The sequence below is a fragment of the Neltuma alba genome, unplaced genomic scaffold (genome assembly GCF_004799145.2).
Source record: "Neltuma alba isolate B1F8T4 unplaced genomic scaffold, ASM479914v2 tig00011916_pilon, whole genome shotgun sequence".
Lineage (NCBI taxonomy): Eukaryota > Viridiplantae > Streptophyta > Magnoliopsida > Fabales > Fabaceae > Neltuma > Neltuma alba.
Window position 1 is genome coordinate 268,209 of NW_021636509.1, and position 14,367 is coordinate 282,575.

The following is a 14,367-nucleotide window of genomic DNA, read 5'->3' on the forward strand; positions in this document are numbered from 1 at the left end:
AAAATAAAATTAAAGCGCTGGAAAGATGAAGAGTTGGTTGAAATAGGCACTGAATACTTTTGGAGGAATTTTCTCTTAATCACTGGCATGGCAATTGAATTCATGAACATTAGCATTGGGCTCCTAATAGATGCTATAAATTATTTTTCATTAAAATTAGACTGATTTTGTAAATTTTCAATTTATAAAAATTATTTTTTGATTGATGCGAAGAAGTTATTACACCACAAAATGAGATGTTAGAGACTGGGGGATATAAAAAGGGTGGGATGAAGTAATGAATTGTCTCTTTAAACAATGCCACCTTTCGAAGCACTTCATTCTCCTTTCTCACCACACACTCGTGATCACTCTCCTCAAGTCGATAATATTAGGGCGCAAATATGGGAGTCGTGAAAAGTTGGGAGCATGATAGACGGGAGTTATCTTCTTCTTCTTTGTTTGTTTTTTTTTTTTAAATCTCAGTGGGCCATTTTAATCTTTCAATATGTTTTCATAATTCCATTTAAGGATTGTCTTTTAATAGGATTATAACACTTAGAGTACCCTTTGAGAATTAAGCAATTTCCAGATTCTTTATTGTCGTTTTTTCTGAGACTTTACAAATTGAACTCATCTCTTTAAATTTCAAAAATCAAGTAATATTAGATTCCCATATCTAATATATAACCAATTTGAATTATAACAAGTGTGTTGGTTAAAATTTTTGTTTGTTGCTGCATACACTTGTGGTTGATTGAGGAAAGGGATTGACGCATTTAGGCAAGAAATGACGAGAGCCTAATTCTGATTGATTGATCTCCTATGTTATGTTGTCAACTATATTTGAAATTAGTGTTTTAGTAATGTGCTAAATTATTGTCGAGACTAATGGATTTAGAGTAGGAAATAACGATGACCCAATTATGATTGACTGGACTTCTATGTTGTGGTGTCAACTATGTTTGAAATTAGTGTTATAAGAAGGGAAAATGGCATTAAGGTCCCACACAAGCATAAATACAGCAAAAAAGTCTCCTGAAATCTCATAATTTTCCTGAAGTCCCAAAGGGACTTAGATGCAATTTTCAGAATCCAAAAATTACTCTCTTGCCCTGCCCCTGCCATCAGAAACAAAGACGGGAGAAGTTCATTTGGGTGAGGAGTTCCCGCGCAATATGCTTGAGAGAGAAGAGATTGGGAAAGAGGGAAGGAGCCATTGATGATGAAATATCTTCTCCATTACCATTAGTGAACTCCAAAAAGCTTCCATGTGAATCTCTACAAATTTTCAGGTGTGGAACTTTCTTTCCTCTCCTCTCCTACCTCTCTTAACAGATTGTGCATTTGTTTGGGAATGAGAAATTAGAAAATCGTTTTTGTCTTTTTGGGTTGCTTGTGGGTGGTTTTGGGAATGAGATTCACAAGTTAATCAATAGAAAAGCTGTGTTTTTGGTTGGTGTGTGTTAGTGATTTAAGTTGGGTGTGTAGGATGATCATGGGTGCTCTGTTTTTGAGTTGCTTGTGGGTGGTTTTACTTTGTTCTAATGTTAGTTTAGTGGCAAAGGAAGAAAAAGATGAAGGTTAGTGTGGGTGGAAACCTTTAGTACAAAATGGGATATTGTGTTGTCAATCAGGCCGCGATAGTTGTCAACGCGTGCCGTGACAGTTGTCAATATAGCTCCTTGACTTGTCAATGACAGTTGCGTGATTCTTGATGCAGGTTTAAATTACTGATGGCGGGTACATCCAGAAAGCATCTATTTTGCTTTGTTCACATAGGTGGAAAGTTTATAAATGACGGAGAAGATGATATGAGATATGTGGGAGGTAGTGTAAGAACAACAAATATAAAGGAGGGCACAAGTTATGAAGAATTGAAGAAGATTATATCATCAATTGCTGGAAAAGAAACCAACTCATTTCTTTTGAAATTCTCAGTTGTGTTTGATAAAAAAAACTTTTGTGGAGTTGGTAGATGATGATGGGGTAGAACATTTGATAAAGTTCAATGAAAAAAGTGGTCATGTGTATGTAAAAGAGACTGGAAATAAGGACCACATAGAAGCAACAAGGGATAATACAATGGAGGAGCAAGATGTGTAAGTTTAGTTTAACAAATCTGTTATTGTCATTTCTTGGTATGTCAGTTGTTACTGTCTTGCTATCAACTTGTCAATGCATGCACCCTGACTTGTCATTTCCTGCAGGATTGATCAATCATTTGGAGGTGTCAATGAATTGTCTATGTCTCCACCTACCTTATTTGATGTGATTGGAGAGCCATCATCAATTCCTTGTGCTGTTGAAATGATCCCAACACCTACACCACAAATGAATTCCACAAAATGGAAGGATTTGATTATTGGAGAAGGACAAATATTTCCAAATGCCACTGCTATTCGAGAAGCATTATACAAGTACAACCTATCCCAGAAGTTTTCATACCTTTTTTATTAAGAATAATCAGCAAAAGATTATTGTGAAGTGCAAGGTTGATGGTTGTCCATGGTATATGGGTGCATATTCAATGGAAGCACATCAAGATACTGAGTTTTTAACTATCAGAACATACAAAAGTGAACACATTCATCATGCACAGGACAACTTAATTGTTTCTTACTCAGGAAGGTCAAATTTAGCTGCTTCATTTGTGATTGATGACTTGAGGTGCAATGTTGACAAGAATCCTAATGAAATTAGAAAGGACTTGTATAAAGAATATGGAGTGCAATTGAACTATACTCAAGCATATAGGGTCAAGAAGAGAGCACTAACATAATTACATGGTCGAGTAGAAGATTCTTATAAGGTAATCCCTTGGATGTGTGAGAGATTAATAGAAACTGATCCTGATACAGTTGCAAGATGGGAAGGCTCAGATAGCAACCGATTTGAGAGGCTATTCATTGCATATGGATGTTCAATTAAAGGCTTTGTACAAGGTTGCAGACCAATTATTTATATAGATAGATGTCATTTGAGTGGTCCTTATAAAGGAACTTTATTATCCGCTTGTGCATTTGATGCAGACAATGAGTTGTTTCCCTTAGCATATGGTATTGTTAGCGAAGAAACAAATGATGAATGGGCTTGGTTTCTATAGAATCTAAAAGAGATAACCAGATCAGCATAAGTGACAATTGTCTCAGATCAGAGTAATGCTATCATCGGTGCTGTTAAGACAGTATTTGGTGCTGTTAAGACAGTATTTGATGGTGAGAGACATGCTTTTTGCTACCGACATGTGAAAGAAAATTATAGTGCCCAGTATGTGAAAATCAATAGAGGTGTGAGACGAACCTCAGAAAATAACAAGGAGAATGCACTTAATTTACTTGATGGAATCGCATATGCAAAGCATGACAATGAGTTTAATGTTGCAATGGGAAATTTAAGATTGTTTTGTCCACAATTGGCACAATGGGTTGAATCTCATGGGGATGTGGATAGATGGACGCAAAGTAAATTTCCTTTTAAGAGATGGGATAACATCACCAATAATCTTACTGAGTCTTTTAATGCATGGATGTTGAAAGAAAGGAAGCATGCCTTGCCGGTTTTGATACAAGAGCACCAAGAGAAGTTGGCAAAGAAGATGGTTGCTAGCAAAATGGGGATGAAAAGCTAGAAAAATGGTATAGGACCCAATATTAAATCAAAGTTGTCAGAACAAATAGCAAGAGGTGTATATATGGAGGCAACATATTATGGTGATGACCATATTTCAGTGCAAACAATGCCTGAGGGACGCATCATTTATGTGACTGTTGATCTTATTTCTCACAGATGCACATGTTTGGCATGGCAAATGAGTGGAATACCTTGTCCACATGCGTGTACGGCAATCAAACTAGTTCACCGTAGTGTGTATGATTATATAGATGACTGTTATAAATTGTCCACACAGGAGAAAAATATATACAAATAGCATGAGACCAATTGCAACGCATGATTGCCCATAGTCGGATGCACCTACTGTGACTCATATGCTGACCCAAATATTCTTGCATCCACCCATAACTAAAAGGCCTCCAGGAAGGCCAAGGATTAATAGGATAGAATCTCAGTTCCAAAATAAGAAGGTTTATCGTTGTGGAAGATACAAAGAGCCTGGACACACTGCCAAGACATGCAAGAACCCAAATCTCAGTTGAGAACATATTGAAATCAGCTATTTTTTTATATATGGATATGAAGGGAATATTTTGTAAATAGGTGTGTAGGGAATTTTTTGTAAATGGATACACACCAATAGTTAGTTTCTCATAATTACATGCAACCCCTATGTTTTTTTGGGATGGGTTGTGAAATAGGTGTAGTTTCATGTATGTGAAGGTGAAAATGAAAGTTGACTATGAATTGGCATGTTAGATTCTGCTGTCATTTAAGTTGTCATTACCTGCACCCTGTATTGTCATTAGACCTGTTATGACTTGTCAATGGAGTACTGTCGCTTGTCAATTAATTTGCTAATGTAAGTTGTCAATAATATGAATTCAAGTTACATAACCTGTTTTGGTAACATATGATATTTTCAATCACTCCGTCATATTATATTTTTGGTTATATTGTCGTATATAATCATTATTAGTGAAGTGTCAATGGTGGCATTGTGACTTGTCAATGGTGGCACACTAATTTGTCAATCGTGGCACTGTGACTTGTCAATGGTGGCACACTGACTTGTCATTAGTAGCACTGTGACTTGTCAATGGCGGCACACTAACTTGTCATTCTTGACACTGTGACTTGTCAATAGTGGCACACTGACTTGTCATTGGTGGCATTGTGACTTGTCAATGGTGGCACTGTGACTTGTCAATGGTGGCACTTTGACTTGTCAATGGTGGCACTTTGACTTGTCAATCGTCGCACTGTGACTTGTCAATGGTGCTATTGTGACTTGTCAATAGCGGCACTGTGACTTGCCAATGAAGCACTCTGACTTGTTAATGAAGGCACTATCCCTTATCAATTGAACATAACTTTGAGTAACACCTTCTTAATAATTATATTTTAATATAAATATTACTTAACATTATAAATAAATGACACTTTCAATTGTAAAAATTTTAAATATCAATTGTTAATATCCACATATTCATTTGTTATGAAATTGTTATATCACTTGTCATTAACTCCTGTTATATTACTTATTAATATTACATAAATTTGTCGATATCAATAAAGATATAAAACAACAACAAAAATGTAATAAAACCCTAGGAAATTGGTATCATAACATCTGATAACAAAGGTAATAATATTATAAACATAATTTGATCAGTTTGTTACAAAATGACCTATTAACCATTCAGCTATTGCTACTCATAGCTCACACCCTTAGTTGCCAATCATCTTACAACACATCCTGGCATAACAGAACAAAAAATTAATTGACTCCTCTATCTTCTCCTCTTGCTCTTGTTTTAGTCCGATAGCATCGACATCACTTCATCCCTATGTTCATTATGTGGATGGGTAACCAACCACCACAAACAGCCAACCTTCAACTCTTGTAATTCATTATTGGAGTATCGTGGCATGGTATATCCTGCAGCATCACGAACAATGCCATCCCACTCTTGTAGCCAAGAGAGGACATGAACTCCACATGAATCACTGCCAAGCAAATTCAATATGTAAGCACCAAGCAATTTTTATTGTGAACAATAACAAACAACATAACACAGTCGAACAACTACACTCACATATCATTCTGCACATAAACTTTAGCCCATTGTACTTCATTGTCAATTTTGTCCTCATTGGCAAACAATTCTGGCTTCACAGCACGCAGCATCATATGGAAACAATTCATCTGAAAAAAAAAAGAACATAATCAAAAGGCATCACTAACAACACAACATCCAATGACAACTACAGAAGCATCCTGTGACAACTATAGAAGCATCCAGCAACAACTAACACAGTATCTAGTGACAACTAACACAACATCTAATGACAACTAACACATCATCCAGTGACAACAACAGAAGTATCCAGCGACAACTAACAGAGCATCCAGTGACAACTAACACAAGCATCCAGTGACAACTAACACAGCATCCAGTGACAACTACAGAAGCATCCGGCGACAACTAACACAGCATCCGGTGACAACTAACACAAGCATCCAGTGACAACTACAGAAGCATCTAGCGACAACTAACACAGCATCCAGTGACTACTAACACAAGCATCCAGTGACAACTACAGAAGCATCCAGTGACAACTACAGAAGCATCTAGCGACAACTAACACAGCATCCAGCGACAACTAACACAGCATCCAGTGACAACTAACACAGCCTCTAGTGACAACTAACACAGCATCCAGTGACTACTAACACAAGCATCCAGTGACAACTACAGAAGCATCTAGCGACAACTAACACAGCATCCAGTGACAACTAACACAGCCTCTAGTGACAACTAATACAGCATCCAGTTACAACTCCGCAAGCATCTAGCGACAACTAACACAGCAGTAAATAACTTAACATGCAGTGACAACTACACAGGCTACTAGTGACAAGTATAATAGTAGACATTGACAAATATAATAACAGTAAATAACTACACACAGTTTAGGTTGCCAAAAATTATTTTGGATTGAAGTGCCTTTTATTTGTCCCTTTTTTCTTCTTCTTGGCGTCATGTTGCTGCTGACCCCCCTTTTTTGCTTGTTCTTCCTTTGCTTGTAATCTCATGTATGTGATGTTATCAACCAATGAGTCAAGGACGTAGAAGGTCATGGTCTTTGTCTCCAAAACATAACAAAACCAATGATCTTCAAATAACGTAGGACCGAAAAGGAAATCGCATTCCCCTATATTGTACCCATATATTTAGGTAATATTTCCCTTTCATGGTCCTCCCATTTCCATTTTAAAGGATTTGCCACCTCCTTTGCATGAAATCTATACTAAATATATGCCGGTTGACTCGCCCCTCTTTATCCTTTTGATCTCCAACAAATGTCTTTACCACCATAGTTATAAACTGAAATTACAATACAAAGAGATTACAACTCTACCATCAAATAACTCATTCTAATGTTAACCATATACATGTAACTCACCCTGTCGTTTATCCATTTTCTACGTTGGAGATATTGCAGATCACCACGGGTTAGGAAGTATCCATATATTGATACAAAGTATCTAATGCAAATGAAACAATTATGAACTCAGTAAATTCTGTAACATAATATAAATTTGGTCACCAAAATATAATACTTACTGCTTTTGCTCCTCTTCATCACATCTTGTTGTACACATGTCAAATAAAGCTTGCCTATCATCAATTGTTCTCTTGTTCCCAGGCTTACTTTTGATTTCCAGAAAGACCTAAGAGCCTTACCCTTACTTATCACCCTTATTGATTTCCTCACATATTTTTTCCCTTCCCCTTGGTTGTCCTCTTCATCCTCTTCTTCTCTTTTATTTCCTTCTTCATCTTCTTTGTCCTCTTCATCCTCTTCTCTTTTATTTTCTTCATCTTCTTTGTCCTCTTCTTGCTTTTTGTCCTCCTCATCCTCTTCTTCTCTTTTATTTTCTTCTCCACCCATCTCCTTCTCTGATTGAGTTTCTTGTTCTTCTTCTTGATTTCTATCATCTTCCGATTCAGTTCCATCTTCTTCAATTTCCTCTTCCTCTGATTCACTTCCTTTAACAAATTTTTCCTCTTCTGACTCAGATTCTTCCTCCTCATCTTTCTCCTCTTCACTTACATTGTCACTATCCTTTATTAGTCTTAACTGAAGGGACATCATTTCCTCTCCCAGCATTGACACTAATCGAGCATATGTTTTCTTGATCTCCTATACAAATAAAATTCAGAACTTCAATCTGTAAGCAACAACAAAAAAAAAAAGTCTATTAAGCCTCCAAGTCCACATACCGGGTGAGTTAAAGTTTCTAGATCAAAATTGGTGGCTTGACTAGCCGGATGCAATAATCCTCGATCGCTCTCCTTCTCCATGTTAACTCTTTCCTGCACTTTCTTTTCATCCCAAAATGTAAGAGCATGCTTAACAGGTGAAGCTTTTGTTTCCCCCAATAGAAACTTTTGTAGACAATATATCTACATGTGACATGAATGATAAGTTAACAGCAACCATTGACAACATTTAGACCATAAAATGACAACAGAAATATACAAATTATAATAGCACTTACTTGTAGGAAGTATAGACAGCCTGGAACATTCTTCTTCTTTTCAGTCAACTTGCCTTTTTCCAATTATTTTTTGTACACTCCAATGCCCTTGTATAGTTCATTCGACACATAAGATGACCAGTCAAAGTTACCCAATCTATCCTTTGTTGATAGTATTACCTTCAACAAATAATTAGTGACACAAATACTTGCATTAGGACACAACAACATTCCCAATGCATACATCACAAACAGCATCTCAAAATTTTCATCTTGTTTCTCCTCGGTCAACAATGACGCTATCTTCTTGTATGGAATATTGCCATACACAATCCTCCATTGCTTAAACACTTCATCTTCACTACTCACAGCTACCTTAATCTCTTCCCCCTTAAATGGTAGCCCCATAAAGTCATGCACATCATTTGCCCCCATTTTCCTTCTCTTCCCTCTTATAGAAATGCTTTTTGTTGGAAGGTCGAATACACACATAAACTCTCCACAAAATTCTCTTTGAATTGTGTGACAACATAATTCAACCAACTTGTCAAAACCTATCTTTTTTAGCCTACCCATCAGGTCCTTCCTTTCTTTGACATGCTTGCAAACTTGTACAAATTGTTTAGGTGCACATCTTGTGTTGAAAGGAACTATATACTTCTTGGACTTTGTAGGAGCTCTTTGTTCCCTCGCCCTTTGACAATATTCCTCCCTTCGCTTTTCAGATAATTTATCCCAAGCCTTCCTCAGATCTGGATTCCCTGATTCAAGGGATTTGTACTTTCTCGAGGTTTTCTTATAGAATTCCTCTGTGAACAAGACATAACCAGAAAAATTAGAGCTCCTTTGTCCACTTGCATTGCTTCCATCCTTCCCCATTTTCTTAACCTGCCCAAAAAAAAAGGCAAACTATGACTAATTCTGCATGATATAGAAGGCAAGTCAAAAAATGGAAGAATTTAATAAATACATATATTTGGTACATGGCACACCAAGATTTAAAGAAGAGGGAAAAAGACAATAGCATCAGATAACTTGCCCAATACAGCAGCTCTCAACTCTGTCTTGATTATTATCTATGGTTTAGGACCAAAATTAATTTTTTTCTACTTGTGCAATGCAATGCACAACATCAATAATAACCTAATAGAAATTTTTTACCAGGGGATATTTTAATTTGAACAAAATTTTAGGTTTTGAAAATTCAAAATGCACATTCAGATAGTAAAATAGAGAGAAGAGATACAGATAAATAACTAATAAAACAATAAACTAAGACAAATTTTGGTACAAAGCGTATTGTCTATGTGCCTTGTGCACAGCAAAATTATAAACTGAAGCCACACTACAGTAAAATTACAAACCGTATGCCTTCTTCAATTTTTCATATTGCAATCATAAGTTGGTTTCTTTACTACATCAGGCTCAATGTACTTAGTAATTTCTAAAAAAGGGAATTCTAATTATTAGTATTCAGTAATGGGAAGCAACGCAATCTGGGAAAAAATTAGAAAGAAATTAAGCTTTTAGACTATGCAGAAGGTAAACGCACTACTCATTCCCTCATGAACCTTAAAACTTGTTTCAACATTTGATATGACCAATTGTATTATGCTTTAAACAACAAACTGGCAGCAAAGAATGAAAGGGAAAAATGCTAGAAAAACAAACCATCATTCATAATCTCTGCCTCCATCGTTCAATGATTTTCTGTTCCAAGAAATCAGCCTCTCTGCCTTCGTCGTTCAGTCACTTTTTGTCCCCAGAAATCAGCATCTCTACCTCCGTCGTTCAGTTACTTTCTGTTCCCAGAAATCAACGCCTCTGCCTCCGTCGTTTAGTGACTTTCCGTTCCCAGAAATCAATGTCTCTGCCTCCATCGTTTAGTGACTTTTCGTTCCTGATCAATCAGCGTCTCTACCTCAGTCGTTCAGTGACTTTCCATTCTCAGAAATTAGCGTCTCTTCCTTTGTCGTTCAGCTACCTCTGTTCTTAGAAATCGCCATCTCTGCCTCCATCGTTCAGCGACCTCTGTTCCCAGAACTTGACTTCTCTGCCTTCGTCCTTCAAAACTCGCCTCCTCTCCCTCCGTCGTTAACAACTTGGCATTCACAACACTTAGGTCTCCATAACTTTTCTCCCTTCAACGCTGCGTTTTCCAACTTCTCCAAGATAGCCAGCCGTGTTTGATCTCGTAAGGAAGGGCTCCAACAGATTTTACTTTAGGGGCAAGAGAGTAATTTGTGGATTCTGAAAATTGCATCTAAGTCCCTTTAGGACTTCAAAAAAATTATGAGATTTCAGGGGACCTTTTTGCTGTATTTATACTTGTGTGGGACCTTAATATCATTTTCTCTTATAAGAATGTGACACATTATTGTCAGGATTGACAAGAATTGTTTTGGAAATGACCATCATCAATTTAGACTGAGCATTTCGCCATGGGGTGCTCCAATGTTGTTTGTCAAGAAGAAGGACGGTAGTCTAAGATTATGCATAGATTACAAGGAATTGAATAAAATCACAATTAAGATCAAGTATTCGCTCCCCAGAATAGATGATTTATTGGATCAGTTAGCTAGTGCCAGTGTACTTTCTAATATTGATTTTAGATCTGGCTACCACCAACTCAGGATCAAGCCTGATGATGTCCCTAAGACTGCATTTAGAACTCGTTGTGGGCACTATGAGTTCTTAGTGATGCCATTTTGATTGACAAATACACCTGCGATATTCATGGACTACATGAACTGGATCTTTTGGCCTTACTTAGACCAGTTTGTGGTTGTATTTATTGGTGACATCCTGGTGTACTCCAAGTCTCCTGAAGAGCATGAGAACCACTTGAGAATTGTCCTAAATACCATGAAAGAGAAGCAGCTTGTTGCTAAACTTAGTAAGTGTGAGTTTTGGCTACAAGAAGTTCGTTTTCTCGGTCACGTTATTTTCTGAGAGGGAATGGCTATCAACCCCAACAAGATTGAGGCAATACTCAACTGGGAGAGACCTAAGACAATGACTAAGATCAGAAGTTTCCTCAAACTAGCAGGGTATTATAGAAGATTTATTAAGAACTTCTCTCAAATTGCTCTTCCATTGATCAAGTTGACCAAGAAGAACCAGCTGTTCTTGTAGGACAAGAAGAGTGAGGCTAGTTTTTAGGAGCTAAAGAGAAAGCTCACTTCTACTCTCATACTTCTACTCCCTAATCCTATGCAAACCTGTATCGTTTACACAGATGCTAGTAAGCAAGGACTGTGATGTGTGCTAATGTAGCAACGGCAGGTAGTAGTCTACGCCTCAAGTCAGTTGAAATCTCATGAGGAGAATTACCCGACCCACGACCTGGAATTGGCAGGGATCATTTGGGTATCAAAGATATGAAGACATTACCTGCACGGAGCAACAATAGAGTTGTTTTGTGACTACACGAGCCTTAAATTCCTCCAAGATCAGAAAGAGTTGAATATGAGGCAATGTAGATAGATGGATTTATTTAAGGATTATGATTTTCAGATTAAGTACCATCCGGGCAAAGCGAATGCAATTGCAAATGCCTTGAATAGGAAGCAATGCAGGTAGTATCACTAATGATCAAGGAGTAGAAGCTGGTAAAGGATTTCAAAGATTGAGATCCTCTATATCAGATGCAGCTAGTAGAAGAGAAAGGAGGTAGAACACAGTTTACAGCTCTACTCAAGAATCAGATTAGGGAAGCGCAGTCATAGGATCGATTAGCATAAATTTTCAAAGAGAAGTTGTTTAAGGGTGAAACTCGAAACTTTAAAATTTTTGAGGAGGGACTATTGAAGTTTAGAAAGTGAACTTATGTTCCTCAAGTAGCCGATCTTAGGGAAAGGATACTAGCAGAGGCCCATAAGAGTCGATATACTCTTCATCCAGGAATGATCAAGATGTATCATGATGTCAAAGAACTCTTTTGGTAACCTAGAATGAAGAAGGATGTCACAAAATATGTGGCAAAGTGTCTCACTTGCCAGAAATTATATATTGTTATTTCGACACTCACCCTCTTCATATGGCATGGAATCTAAAAAATTAAATCATATGACTTACAAATAATTTGAAAAATGTCTACCCTATTTGGGAAAAAAAATTGGAGATAAAATTTGTGTTAATTTTAAAAATTAACTAACTCAAGAATAACTCATAAGGTTTTCACAGCTAATACTCCAAATTTTCTATACCATCCAAACGTTTAATTAATGAAGACATTATTAAGCTCTCAATTTAAGATCCAAATTAAATACCACAATCCCATATTAAAACCATAGTGTTGGATAACAAATAATTAATGTTTGAGGTCCCCATTGGATTCATATTTGTGTGTGTGTGTGTGTTTCTTAAGCACAAAGTACATTACACCGTTGCCCATCTCTAATGCTCAATTTTTGTAACTTTGCTCAAGACGTATTTCAATTAACATAGTAATGTATTTAAGGCTTAATTTCTATATACTGGTCTTGATGAACTCTTAACAAATGCGATTTTAAATGCCTAAAGAAATTAAGCTTCTTTTTTTTTTTGGTAATTTGTATATTTGTAGTAAACTTTCTTAATTTGGGGAGAGATTTTTGATGTGATGAGTTCTTATTGCGTATCCTCTAGAACCAGACAATATTGGTAATATATAGTAACAGTAGTTGGGTCTTCTCTCTTTTATGTTTCTTTTTGTGAAATGGGATCTATCGTTTAATTAGTCACATCAAAATCGTAGACAAATGCCTTGAAAAATCTTCTAATTTATATTTATGGTTGAAGACTCTCGAAATTAAAATTTATTTTTACGCATGACAAAGCTAATTTGTCGGTTATATTTTTTTTTTGGAAGTGATATTCATAATTTTCCTAAATTGTGATTTTATTTTTTTCTGATATTACAAAGACTTATCAACGACCAAAAAAAAAATAAGTCACTTGTACTTCCAAAATATATTATTTATAATTTACAAATTGTTGTTTCCAAAATCACTAGAATTTCTTAATTTTTTTTTCATTATTGGGTTTAACTTTTTTTATATTATTAATGGATAATTGATATATTTTCGATCCTAAATATAGAAGCTAATTAGAAAATTATTTTTATCATAAATTAATACTTTAATCTATTTTATCTCTTAAATTGATATATAATCTAATACTATATATAGTATTTTAAAACAAATTTCACCTTTGTTATAATTAAGTAATTTTGTTAGTTTTATTAATATTCATAAATTAGTTAAATAACTCTTACATTAAGAATGAAGGAGAATTTTTCTAATTCTTAACATTAAACGAAGTCTTATAATTAAGATTAGAGGTAATAATTAATCTATGGTTCTCGAATAGTGTATAATTACATAATAAGAAAAGAACCAATACCTGTGTAAGCCTCACAAATTCTGTGTGCGTATGAAACGCATCGTATAGGCAAGAGGAGGAAAATACTTTTATTAATCTCAAAATCTCGGTACAAAACCAACGCTCGGGCTCTATTTATATAAACGACCCAAACAACAAACTCTGGACAAGTAAACATGAATTGGGCCGAACAGATGGGCCTTGCATAACCAAGGCAACAGCCCTGCAACATTAATAGTTTAATACAGCACACCAAACAAAAATTAGTCCAGTCCATAAGGGATCAGCTCATAACCAATAAATTCATAAATTTGAGTTTCACCGCTGATGTGAAGATCTTGTTGATAGATAATCTGTAAGTATCTCTATAAACGCTTTCTAAACTTGGAGGTATGTTTTAGTTATAATAAACCTTTGAGGCCTAACTCACCTAAATTTCTTACTGTGAAAAAAAAACATTAATAATAAAGATCATCACATTAATAATAAACCTACAACAACTAACCTATTCTATCTACTTCCCAACCTCCTTTGAATTAATTACATTTAAACATTATCACATGCCTATGTATCAAAGAGTCTAATCATACGGGTAGTTGGGTTAAAAATAATAAAGAATTTTTTTAATTAAGGATATTGCATTTAATTAAGGATTTTTTTTAAAAAAAAGGAATAACTTTGAAAACAACTATCAAAATAGGCGGTTCTAACAAATAAAAAGTCAGTAATTTAACAATCAATTTTGCGAATTTTTTTTTTCATTTTGGTCCAATTTATAAGATAGGTAGGAAAAAAAAAGGTTTTACCCAATTATAAGATAAGGCATGTCTTATTAAACATTAGTGTATGTTATAAATAGA